The 13,678-nt window shown below is 43.4% G+C and overlaps 1 protein-coding gene across 2 annotated transcripts in view; it reads left to right on the top strand.

Moving 5' to 3' along the window:
* The window catches only part of FOXP1 (forkhead box P1), a 379,651-nt gene that overhangs the window by 39,844 nt on the left and 326,129 nt on the right, over window positions 1–13,678 (top strand). For both annotated transcript variants that reach the window (XM_014251620.2, XM_014251617.2), the window contains exon 2: window positions 4,979–5,106. The gene's annotated coding sequence lies outside the window, so the exon portion shown is untranslated. The remainder of the gene's footprint in view (window positions 1–4,978; window positions 5,107–13,678) is intronic.

Below are 13,678 nucleotides of genomic sequence, written 5' to 3'. Positions count from 1 at the left end.
TTGGTGCAGAGAGGTTCCCCTTGCAAGCAGACTTTGTGGTCTTTTCAGGGATGCTTTGGACATGTGTTTCTAATGCAGTTTATTTAAAGGGGGAAAAAAAAGAGGAAAAAAGGAGGAAAAAGAAAAAGGGTTATTTATTTTGGAGAAAAAAATTGTCTGTATTGAAACATTTTAGCTGATCATCTCAAGCTGCAATCAAAATATATTAAGTAGAAATAAGAAATGGATGTTAGGTTTTTTTTTTGAGGGAGTATATTTTGTTTTATTGGTTTTTGGCAGTCACTTTTGTTTCTTTTTTCTTTTTTTTTTTTTTTTTTTCCCACCTGGATGTAGACATCCTGAGATCCCAAGGCTTTCCTGTCTGATCTTACTCCCTTTATTTTGCTGCTGGTTCTGGTGGCTGATAAACAGCTCCATGGTTAGGCAGAGCCCTGGGGAGCTCCTCTGGCCTCACTCCCCCAGGACACTTGCCAGAGGGGAGGATAAACAAGCCAGCAGTACATTTTATTTCCTTTTGGAATCTGTTAGAGTGCAAGGACACTTCTAGTTTGTGGCTTTGGATTTTCTGGACAGGCTGTATTGTTTTTAACAGAGTCATGTATCAGCAAGCCTGGTAATCTGTACCAAGAAGGCACGTATTTTTTAATATGTAAATAGGAAAGGATGGTGTTTCATCTTTATTCCAATGTACCCAGGGTGGCAATAAAGCTTTTTAAATCCCTGTGAAACAGATTGTATATGGCAAAATTAATGTCTCAACTCTCCAAGTATTTTCTCTAAAATATTTGAATTTTTGCGTTTATTATGCCGCTTGTTTAAAATAGCGAGCGATATCAGCCGTGCATTCAAAGCTTAATTGGTGGAACACAGATTTATTCTAATTTAAAACAGTCACTTAAAAACAGTTTTGTATATATGTATACATGGGCACAACTTTTCATGCAGTTGTCTGGTTTGGAGCAGTCTCTTAGGCACTGATGTACAAGTTGAACCTGTTTTCTTTTGTGCAACATGGCTTTGAGAAATCATTAGCTAAAACAGGGTTCTGTAGCTGCAGTGCAGTCAGTAAACAGCCTGACACGAGTCGTGTGTGAGATGATTGAAGTTCTGCCTTTGATCAGGCCTGGCTTGTGCCAGAGACAGTCCCGAGGTGTGTGTCAGTGCGTGTGGGGATGCATTCATGTGTTGGTGAAAGCTGCTTTTATGGAAATTTGGCCAAGTAGCACAATCATCTGTCCATCAACAAGTGCCATAGCAGGATGGTGATGGAAGAAAAGCAAAAGGAGCTGCAGCCATGTGTTCATCCATGTCACCCTTCCCAGGCAGGGCATGGGTTTGTGGAGGTGCTTTGGATGGTTCTCCTCCTTTTGCAGTCACATTTGCCATTCGTCTTTATTTCCCTTTCTGACTCGTCCTGCTCCTTGCCATCATTTTGTAAGGACTTCTCTGCCACCTGTTTTCTCCTTTAAACTGGGCTCTGTTCTGATGTCCTGTGTGGTGTTGGGGGGATGTTTTGCAGCTTTGGGGGTGTTGGTGCAGGTCACCTGCCCAGGTCTGTGTAGCCGTCCCTGACTCGCTCCGGTGGAGCACAGGAATTTCAGATACTTTCTTGTTTGGCAGCCGCTTGCTGTTCTCTCCCACTGCACCTCTTTTCATTGCCTGTGCACACAGGGATGCCTCTGCTGCCTCCCAGGTGTGTCCTGCCCTTTGCAGAGCTCCTCACACCCAGACAGCCCTTGGTGTGGGTGGCATGTCCAGCCTGTGCCACCCAGGCACTGCTGGCTGTGGTGCTGTTCCTTTACAATGAAAACTCTTCACTGCTCTTCAGTGCATCAGGCACTGCTGCTCCTTTTGACGTTTAATGTAGGAAATGATGCTCTGGATTCCTTCAAAAGCCCCAGGAGCTGCTGGACCCCAGGGTGGAGATGCACAGAGAGGGAAAGGTAGGGGACCTCATGCTGATGAGATGGAGTCCACAGTGATGTGCCCAATCGTCTGAGCTGTGTGCCTCTGCCTTTGAGATTTAAATAGTGAAATATTAAAACTTGTCTTTCAAATCTGCTCAATATTACGAAGATTAATTTTTGTTGGGGGCAGATTAATAGGTTTCCTATTCTGATTAATACAGTGATAATAAAAACGTTGTGATTGCTGGAATTAATGAAGCCCAGATTCCTGTTTCAAGGTTTGATTGACTTTGTACTTCAGTTATGCTAAAGCTGCTGCATCTCATTGCCCCTTATCGAGCTGTAGCCTTCGGAGAATCCATCTGGGAGCAGGGCAGTGAAGAGGGTCTGTGTTAGAGGGCTGTATTGGAGGCCCTTTCAAAAAATCTTTTGCAGAAGAAGGTTTGCCATAAACCCTTGATCAAGGGTTTTGCTCATGTTGTAGCAGTATTAGAGTTTCTGTGTCTTTAACCCAGCATGCTATTTTTGTGAAAGTTGTAGAAGAGGAGTGGCCAACTCAAATGTGTGGGCACATCATTAAAAGCTTCAATTTGTCAATGCCAGATCGAACTCGAGTGTGTGGGTAGATCATTAAAGGCTTGAGTTTATCAGAACCAATCTATAATCTGTTCCTCTGGCTCCTCCACCCTTCCCCCCAGCAGAATGGGTTGCTTCTCCAGGTTCTCCAGTGCTGAGGTCCATGGAAGTGCCTGAGCTGCCTGTGTGCCCCTGGGCTGTGCTGGGCTCAGCCTGGAGCTGCTGCTGTGCTTGGACCCAGCTGGCTCTGGGACACAGCTGATCCACTGGGTTTGGAGGCCTCCAGTGGGGCAAGCCCCAGTTAATGCCGTGAGAACTCATGTCTCTGGGAGCTCTCTGCTCCCATTAATCCAAGGGATTCAAAAGATGCAGGTGGGGCAGGGTGCAGAAAGTACATGGTGATCATGTAGGCTTTGTTCCCTTGGGAAACCTGGCTGAAGAAATGCTTTGTGGAGTGAGGTCAGTTTTTAATGGCATAAAAAGCAGGTGCACTGTCAGAGTTCAGGCCAAGCTGGATGGAATGTCTTTGCCTCCTCCCTGTACTGCTTTATTCCTTGGGTAGGAGCTCTCTCAGCTTCCAAATCTGCTTGTTGGCACAATGGTGCCAAGATATTCCTTACGTTGAGGAAGGATCTGCAGGCAAGGACAGTACTTCTGTTCATTGTAGCCCTCATCATCTGAGGACCATATATATTATTTAGACAATAATTTTGCTTCAAAAGTCTTGAACATCAACTTTTTTGAGCAAGCATTAGCTAAAATGAGCCTTGATTCCTCATCTTCTAAAGAAGGCCACTGATACTTTCCTGCCCTACAGATGTATCATGGATAAAGATTAGTTGAATGCTGTGGTGCAGCAGGTCAGCTGGAGAAATCTTGTCCCAGCATATGTAGATGCAGCTTTCTGCTCAGCTACAAACCCATCTGCATATCTGTCATCAAGCACAGCAATAAAGCAAGGCTTGGATGTGTGTTTCTGACACTGCTTCATTGCTTCTCTCAAGTGCTCTGCCCCTCATGAATAAAATACAACCAATGCAAGATGCAGGTCACTTTTGGTTTGCAGGTATTTCAGAGTCTCTGAGAAAGAAGTAATTTTTAGCATAAATGCTGTTTAAAACTCCCTTTTGGGTCTATTTTTATTGTGTAGCACAGTTTTGTAATAGGGTCACATAATCCCTATATTTAGATTTCTGAACCCTTGTGATCTTTGAGCCGTTGCGCATTCAGCAAAGAACGGGAGAAAGCCCCAGGGCCAGAGAAGTACCTGGATTTTGTCTTAGAAAATTTCATGCAGTTGTTGCTAAGACAGAAGCTTCCAGATGTTCCTCAGGAAGATTGCAGTGGACTGCCAAAATAATTAACTCCATGAGATTAATTTAGGGATGGCAATACCCGCCCCTGTCGGAGTGCTGGTGGGAGGGCTGGGAACAGCCACTGCCTTGGGGATGTTGTTGAGGGTGAGGATTGAGGAATGAAGGTCTCAGAAGCACCACAGGTGATTTTTGCTCTCATACTTTTTCTCCTTCGAGTTTTTCAAGATGTTTTTCTCCATTGCAAGGTAGTCCCCTGGGGTTTATGCTGCAGGTCTCTGTGGTGCAGGGGTCCGGGGAGCAGAGGCTCTCCCAGGTGTTGGTGCATCCATTAGGGCAGAGTGTGCCCTTCCCCAGTTTGGGCAGGCACCAGAGCTGCTGTTTAAATCCCATGTGGTTTCATTGGTGTGATGCAGAAGAGCTCTGGGAACACCTCTGGTTGTATTTTTGAGTATGAGTTGTTACTTAGTGCAGATACTTCATCAGTGTAGATATTATAGATTTTATTTTAAAATAACCTTATTAGTAAAATGGATGTTTCATTTGTACAGGGAGCAGCTTCCTCTGAGCTAAGCTTAAGCTCAATCTGTGTTACTAATAGCTGGGGAAAAAAACATTCTAATTGGTATTTCTTAACTGATGTTTGCAAATTTTGCCTTTCCACCCTGAACATCAAATAGTTTTTATATGTGTTTTTCCTCATCTCAGAGGAAAGATTAATGCTAACAAGAGATTCTACATTTTATTAAGGTTTTATCAGGATGCAGTGAGTGAAGACAGAGAGTAAATAGTTCAGAAATTCAGAGAGTGTTATATTTTGATAATGCAAAGTAGGTTAAAGTATCTGGATTTTGTGCTCAGTACAGTGTTTTCAGGCAGAATGTGGATTTGGATGGTGACACATTTTTGTATTTAGAAGGAACATAAGCTCTCCTGTCGGAAGAACACGTTGCAAATGTGACATAAGCATTTGTCTCTAAAAACCTTTCTTAATATTGTAAATTTTGGTTTTATTTAAAGCCAAATAGAGTCTGCTATGTGATAGTTTGATACACAGACATGCTTCTGTAATGCTCCCCTCAGCTCCAGCATTTATAACCACCTTTTACTTTCACAGGAAAATCATAGGCTTTGATACAATTTTAACTGAGTGAAGTTTTAAAACATGTTTTTGTCTTTCAGTCTCCTGAGAACATTTTTTCTGAGTGACTCCAGCTTCCAGAGACATTTGCCATGAGAAGGATTCCAGTCCTTTCCTGTATTTGCCCTGAGTCATGAATGGATATGTGTGATGCCTGCAAGTAAAACTGGTGAGTTGTCAAGCCTGAGTTTGCAATAACTCTCACTTATTCTTTCTTGCAAATTATCTTTCCCTCATTTTTTCCTCCCCTTTTTTGCGGGGGGCTGTATTGTCTGTGTTTAAAAGCAAGTCACCACTATTCTTAACCCAAAAAAACCCCAAAGCACCCTTCATTGTCATGAAACAGCAGAAATATAAAATACACAGAAAAAACCACTCCTTTCCTTTCTTTCTTCTCTTCATCCCCCCGAATCCTGTGAACTGTGAGGTCTTTGTAGGTGAAACTGGAGTTCAGTCATGCAGGCAAAGCTGCTGCCCAAAACTGAAGCCTCGCAGATAGACAGGATCTAAACCCAGCTTATGTGGGCAATTTGTGTCGTGATTAAATATGGATATGGAGAGGTCTCCTCGCCATCACGTGTCGCATGATGGACTCTCAGAGGAGCCACTGCCAACAGATAATTGGCTCCAGCGTTTGCTGCACTTGCATCCCAGTGACAAAATGGTGTCACTGGTACACAGGAGAGCTGTCCCGCCGTGTGTGCTCCACCTCGTGCTGCTGCCCAGCCTGGGGGACACGGGGACAAAGCCTTGGACAGCCTGTTTTGGTCAGGCTCCAGAGGGTGCTGGAGTGAGACCCCTCCTGTGCTGCCTTTCCTGGTGGGGTTATCCTCCCTGAGAACCCCCATGGTCCCTTTTGTGCCATGCAAGGGGTGATTGTGCCTTTTCCAGCTGTCCCCATCCCCCAGGAACCTGGCATGGGGAGTTTTCCATGCCCACTCCTCTTACCTGCCTCCTCCTGATTGCTTCTCTTAATAACTGGGGTGAGAGGAGGGGCAATTTAGTTTGGGAAAACAAGAATCATCTCATTCTGCAGCAAAACTGGAAAGCCAGTGTAAGAAATCTTTCAAACCCAGGAAATCTGCATAATTAAATTGTGTAGGAATTGGGAGCACAAATTGTTTTTTTAAATAAATTCAGGTTTCTATTATATATTTAATACCCCTCTGTGTGTTGGAAAGTGCATTTCAATTCAAAGATTATAAAACCCAAGAAATTCATACATCAGTGAATTGTGATTTTTTTTTTTGTTAAGTTTCCATTTTTTTTTATTTTTTTTTCCCCAGAGGTAGCATAATTACCATGTCATTTAGCAAAGATTGTAATAGCTGTTCAGTTTTTACCGACTGGTATAGTAAACAGCTGAATAAACCCATATGGCAGCTCAAAGTGTGCATAGAGGAGAGGGATTCTTACCATTTCCTTCATGTCTGACTTAACCAACCTCACTGATACGACCGATATCCCCAAACGGGGACCAATCCCAGCCTTCTCCAGTCATGCAAAAATTTCTCAGTGCTCTGTCACATATGAATCAATTGATTTTAATCATGGTGGTTAGGTAATTAATTATTTCTTTGTGCCTATAAAGTATGCATGGCAAGCATGGAGTTATATGCAAGGTACATGCCCCAATTTAAAGCGCTCTGTGAATTTGCTTAATGCCTCTTTAGTAAATGTAAATAATGCCTGGGGTTGGAATCTCAATATCCAGGTATGGTTAAAGACTGAGGCCCTTCTAAGGCTGGCATAGGTGAGGTGTGGCATCACTGGGTGCTGTGCCAGCCCCGTGGCGCTGCTTCTAATGTCACTTTGTGTCTGGTCTCAGGGTGGCAAACGGAAGGACCAGAGTGTTTCAAAGCATGCACTTGAAATACCAGGTTGAATTATGGATGTGTGGCCAACCAGCATCTGGAGTAAGATAAAGTGTTCGAGTAACGTGCCCTCTGGATACCTTAAAAAATAAAAGCAATGAGAAGAAGGATTGTTAACTCCCTCCAAATGCCGCCTCGAACAAAGAAAAAGACGCACGTTATTCCTCCTAAAATTCACTTACTTCCAGTTATCTTAAAATTTTCATGTCACATAATAGCTTTAAAATACCTTCTGAATGCATTAGACTCTCTAGGTGCTTAGGAAATATTGCAGAATAATAATATGAAATGACCAAGCATTGAGCATTCCCACTGGAAAGGAGCAGTTGGCCCAAACTGGTGCTTGTGTTCATCTTAACCCTGATGTACGACCAGCCCTCCACCATAATTCTATCAAGAGATGGTAAGTTGCCTAGCAATGTGCTGACTGCAGAGGGTACGTGTCGAGCTAATTCAGTTTTTGTTCTCGTTTTCCTTGAGAGTTCAGCTTAAAGGAGTGATCCTTTCTCCGGCTGCAGCAAGAGCCACTTCTCAGCGGTCTCTCTTGTTCCCCACTCGAGTGTCCCTGGTGATGGCAGGAATTCATTCCCCACCGTACGCCTTAAAGGTTTCCTGCTTATTGAGTAACCAAATGTGGTTTCTGCTGATTGTGTTGACTGAATATGTTGGGCCTTTGGAAGAGGCAAGGGTTTTATTTAAAGCAGAGCGTTTAGTTGTATACCATTTTATGGCAGGCAGAGGTCATCTGGGGTAAGCAGCCAGAACAGTGAATTGCCTCATTGCAGCACCTCAGAAAATGAGAGAGAAAGATACAGTAAAAGGTTTTAACAAATTGCTCGTAGTTAGAAATTTTTAGAGTCAAGGAGCTGGTGCTGTGTACATTTTTAAATTGGAGATAACCATGCTTGTAGGATAAATTAAGTTAAGAATGGAACAAATCAAAATAATGGGGTGGTACTAAAAGCCTGGTGGTGGTGCTGCTGGCGGCGCTGAACACGGAGCAGACAGCGCGTCAGGGACCTGCCGTGTCCCTGCCCTTCCCACGTGGATTTGTGGGGACCTTTCCTTGTGATAGTGCCTCTCTTCTCCCTCAGCCCTCCCCTCTGGCTCCTGGTTACAGAAAGGGCTGGATTTGCCCTGTGATGCCAAGGAGCAGGAGCCAGAGGGGTTTGTCCGGGGAGCAGGAGCGGGCTCCCCCACGGTGTGCTGCCCCAGATGTGTGTCAGAGGGCTGGGGGAGCTCCAGCAGCCCAGCCTGGCATCCCCTGGCAGAGCTGCTCGGAGGGAGAGGTGGCAGCAGCCCAGAGATGTCACTTCTGTCCTTGCAGGGTCTCCCTTGCTCCTCCTGGCATCAGTGGCTCCAGAAAGACTTTGTTTTTCTGAAACTTTTCTGTCCGTGGAACTTTCTCTGTGGCAGGGGGAGGAGAGAAGAAGTAATTTTAACAATTTAATAAAGTACATAATGTAAGTTTTATAAGCTGGTGTGAATGCTCCTAAGTATTTTGGTCTTTTTTCATAACACAATGAACCTAATATTGGTAAAAATACAGATCTTAGCTGCCACCATAAAGAGAGGCTAGATTTAATAAACAGTTATGAATGTTGGCAGCTGCCTATCAGATTGTATAACATCGGCTATAGCACATGAAGACAGTGTCAACTTACATTTTATCTCAGAAGTATTTTCAAAGCATTTATTTTGCTTTCTCTTGAGTCCTTAACCTAATTCAAGTTATATAATTGGCGGAATATTTTTCCACACCGCTAATTGGCTGGCTGCCAGCGTGGAAACCATTGTATGACTTGATGATGATCAGGAATTAACATGACATTTGCGTGGTGGTAATGGAATACATTAGTAATGTAATTCATGACTGTAAGAAAGAGACCATCATCTCCCACCTCTGATCAGCAGGAGGGGCTGGGAGGATGATGAAATGCTCCCAGCAGGCACCTCACAGCAGTGGCTGGCCAATCTCGATGTCAAATTTAGTTTTAAATTCTTCAGACAAAGCTGTAATGCTTACCAATTAATTACTACAAATGTCAATTAAAAATCTACCAAATAATGCAGTAAGATTAAATTTCAATTAAAAAAATTACATTTAACAAGGAAGATACAACATTATTTTAATGAATTCTGCTGAAGGTGACAGTTTATCTAGATATATTTATACCGTGTAGGTGGATCTAAATTCATTGGATGATGTTAACCATGTTACTCAGTGTACATATTAGTTTTGAAAATTATTTCGACTTTGGCTATGTCCTGGAGGAGCTGGGGCATCAGGGGGCATTTCTCATCACCAAGAGAAGGGGGAATTTCACGCCTTCTCAGTAAAAAAATCTTCTCACACCTAAACCGAAGGCTTTAGTGCAGAATTCTATCCTGACCAAATTTGTTGTATTTTTCATTGCTTTCTATTCAGAAAAACAAACAGAGCATTTTTGTTGTGGCAATAGAGGAAGCCCTGAGTTTTCTATGTCTGTAATGATTTCTTGGGACAGTTTTTCAAGCAATCTGTTTGATCATACAAATAATACCTATTATTCCAATAAATCACATAACAGGAAAATATTTTGCTTTGGGAAGGTGGTGAACTTAAAGTCCTGAGCAGAGCTTTTATCTGCAGGGCTTCACCCTGGCTCGGTAGAGCTTGTGAGTGCATGATCAAAATCACCTCATTGATACTTGAGATGCTTGGAGAGATATTTTGAACCAGGAGTGGCACAGCAGAGATGTCGTGGGACACGTGAAGTTGTGAGTTTGCAGGTGTGTGTACCACAAATTCTTGCAAAGCACCTGTACCTCTCTGGATGCAGAGCACTAACAGAGCAAAGATCTTGCTTGTAGCTGGAGTTTTGTATGACAGCTTTGTTTTTATTGCTCAGGGCAGTTTTTAGGCTGTTGGAGATGGAGGTGCTTTGGGAAGCCATGAGTGCCTGCACTCACCAACGTGGCACAGGGGCAGAGCTGGGCTGTGCAAATGGCTATCTTGGTATTAAAGTATTTATGAGATCTGAAAATTACTTTATCAGCTTCCTTGAACTTCTTTTCTGAGAGCTTTTATTATGTTTTCACACCGTCACGTCTGGTAAGAGGGAAGACAATTGAAGAAGCAGGTTGTATGTGTCAAGCCAGCGTGGAAAGAAGTCCCTCTCAGGGACCAGAGGCTCCTTTTCCTTGGCACTGTTGTGTCTGAAGCTATCAAATTTCATCAGGTTTTAGCTTAAAATAAAATATAGAAAAATACAATGTGCATGTAGAAAATCAGAGAAGCCAAACAATTGCTCATGCAGGTTAAAGTAGTGATAATTCTATTTAGTAGTCAGGTCCCTTAGATGCTGCTCAGGCTTTGCCCATTGGTGGGTGAATGCAGCAGGCATGATCTGTCTCACTGCTGCAGTTCAGGTACCTCTGGGTATTGGTAACAGCTTTACAGGATCATAACTGCTTTGTGCTATTATCTGATAAAACTATCACCAGCAGGAGATGGGAGACAGCCTTTTTTTCCTATAAGGGCCTCAGAAATGGATGATGTGGAGGTGTAAGAGCAGTGGAAACATTCTCTCACCAGTCCTCACAGACAGAAAGGTGATGGAGAGGAAGTTAGAGCAAGGCAAAATCATTTCCTCACCAACAGCCAGAAAGCTTTAAACAAGGAGGCAGAGAGGGAAGAGTGGGAGCACATAACGTCTTTCTGCCAGGAGGTAATGGTGTCAGGAGCTTGTGGGTTTGGGGCACCCACTGGTCAGACAATTAGGTGGCAGCTGGAGCTCGTGTTCTTAAAAACCAGTTTTTTCCAGGGTCTTTCAGCTCTACAGAGGACCAGTCATTTTCTGATTTGAGTCCCAGGAGGAAGCTCCTGCTCTGGCTGTTGTTTGAGAAGAGGTGTACCTGGTCCAGCAGGAAGAGAGCACCGTCTGTATCACAGGTTCTGCTGCTCCCATGTGGAGCTTGTGCCCATCCCAAGCACTCATGGTACCTGGGCTCCTCATTGGGGTGTCCCACAATGAACCTTGTGCCCATCCTGAGCACTTGAGGTGCTCTCTGGTCTCCTCCAGATTTCCTCCAGGTGAAAATTTCTGCCTTTGGTAGGGAAATGTTTCTCTCTTTCTGTAAGAGTTGGCCAAACACCTTGAAGGAAGAGTCTTTGACTTTGGAGAAAATATTTATATCTCTTTGGGTTTTTCCTTTTTTTTCCTTAGTGTAGGGTTATGTCAGCTATATTACATTGAGGGAACACTCAGCTGGGGGAGGAAACTTAAATAAGCTGCCCTCATATTGCCAGTTTATTCCCAGCTTTCATCCACTGATTTACATGCCATCTGAAATAAAAATAGCCAGACTTCAGTAGTTTGTTTACCTTTGCTGGTATCACTGTGGGGCGACCCGAGGAGATGTAAAAACTGTTCTGGCTCTGACATTTGCATGAGCCGTGAGGTTGGGTGAGAGGAGACAGACGCTGCGCAAAGTGAAAAGGCAACAGGGTTTATTAAGTCTTCGTCTTACCCTGGTTTATAATATTTAGACAAGAGCAAATATCTCCAGGGAGGCCTTGTGAAATGAGAGACCAGAAAAAGCTCTACGAGCTGATGGCAGATTCTGTCCTCATCAGGTGGGGTTGGGTGGTGGGATGCTGAGGAGGGGGCTGAGAGGGTCAGGCACACAGGGGGGTCCGGGGTTGCTGCTTGGGGAGGAGGATGTGGACTTGTGTCGACCAAGTCTTTACACTGTCATCATGATAATGCTCCAGGGGGGAACAGCCTGAAATGCTCTTTGTCTTCATTAATACTTCTTCCCAGCAGAGCCTTAAGAGATCGTTCTCACATTCAGATGTACAAGGAAACCGAATATAGAGTTGTTTGTCATGAAAATCCCATTTATATACAGCGGCTATAAAATCCCAGATGCTGAGCGTAGAGGGAGGCTGCTCTGTCATCAGCCAGTCGAGGGGAGAGTTGACTATAAAACCAAGCTGTAATTCCCTCTTGACAGGGGTGTGGTAGTTGTGTCTTCAAACAACTTCAAGAGCCTGCCCTGCCAAGCCTTTATGGGTTTTGTTCTCACAAGCCAGGTAATAGATAAATCTGAGCAAGGAGATAGATACAGATATAGATATATATGAAAGGAAGACCTTTGCTCTAGGAAAACATCCATCATTGCTTTTTCAAGCTTTTTCAGGATTTCAGTGCAGAGCATCTGAAGTGTTTGGGGTCCTTCAGTTGCAAAGGAGGTGCCATGGGCCTGGGGCTGCTCTGGACATCTCCCAAGCATTCAATATCTCCTTGATTCCAGGGCAGCAGGATGTGACCCTCACAGAAAGACAGATGGCACTGGGGAGCTTGATGCTTATTGTTTTCAGCAGAGCTCTACTGGAACCAATAAAGTTGCCACCACCACTGCTCGGAGCAAAAGTGGCTACAGCTGAACAAGAGACACAAAATTATCAATTAAAAAAGACATCGCCAAGCCCATTATTTTACTGTTGAAAAAACATCCTCCTTCCCAGTCTTGTTTTTTTCCCCACATGGAATGAATCTTTGGGATATTAATGATCCACTGTCATGTTTGTTTAATGTATTTTTTTGACAATGCCTTTTTAGGGTCGAAGCCTGAAGTTTTGCTTCGTGTGTTTCAGCTAGGGAAAACTCCCAGTGTCTCAATGGGGCCTCTTCTGAAACAAATGAAGACTAATTTTTCTCAACTTAATTGGGAATTTCATCTGAATAAACAGAGAAAGGCCTGGGCTTTGTTTATATAAAATATCATGAAAATGCTGTTCTGCTGAGCAGCTGAATTGCTGCTGGCGGGCTGGTTCTCACCCAGGAGATTTATCATTAAATTGGTGGCCAGAGCCCTCCACAATGGCTCAATTCTCATATGGACCACCACAACCCCGTGTTCTCCTGCCCTCCTGCTTCATCCCTTGCTTTTCCTGGATCACTGCAGGCACTTGGGCACAGCTTGGGAGCTAAAGACAGTGTCATTTTGGGAGATTTGGCCTTACCCTGAAATTTCCATGTTTTTGTGGGTTTAAGTCAAACCTTAATACTACTTCAGCATAATGTTTTTGTAGTTTAATGTTCTTACAGTTTTTTACAGTGTTTCTTTTAAATTCTGTCACTGAAGTGTATGAGAGTTGACAAGTGTAAATATGTAGTTAGACAATTTCAAAAGTGTATTATTTACTGATCGACCATAATGGCTCCAAAGGAACCATTATACTCAATCATATCATGTCACTCTGTGGCACTTATTATGATGGTAATATGGATATGCATATTATTTTTTTTTAAAGCATGAGAAGTGTTATTGTGCATGTGTAAAAGCTGCTTTTAATTGTCAGTAATGCTCTGAGCTTTTTTTAATACCAAGAATTTAAACCACCTATGGCTACCAGCCTGCAAATAGTGGAAGCAAAAACCCATGTCTTTAAGGGGATGGAAAAAGCTGTGCTTGATATTTACAGCAATACAACTGTGCATCTCCTTAATATGGCTCTTTTATATCTTTGTTAGATCTGGGGGCAACCTAGAACCCTAACCTGAGAGCTTGGCAGGTAAAAACTTTCCATTTTATCTCTGCAGCTTTCATCTGCTCCTGTAAGCTCTTTCCCTGACTTCCTAATTGTGTTTGCAGCATCAGCAAATGGGCAATCTGAAAATACCACGTAGTACAAGTCATGTTAATTCTGGGACCTTTTTACTTTAAGGTGTCACAGAAGATGTCTTTTTGTAGCACCAGGGCAGAGAAAGAAGGAGAGAAGGCAGAATGAGAGCAGAATGTGAACACCGAACCATGTAAAATAAAATAAAGAGACAAGCAGAGAGCTGGGAGGGTGAAATATGCTCCAGCCTTTCTGAA

Source organism: Pseudopodoces humilis, chromosome 13 (genome assembly GCF_049639895.1).
Source record: "Pseudopodoces humilis isolate 2021_Gansu_Grassland_sample_001 chromosome 13, ASM4963989v1, whole genome shotgun sequence".
Lineage (NCBI taxonomy): Eukaryota > Metazoa > Chordata > Aves > Passeriformes > Paridae > Pseudopodoces > Pseudopodoces humilis.
This window is presented reverse-complemented; position numbering and strand designations above follow the sequence as displayed.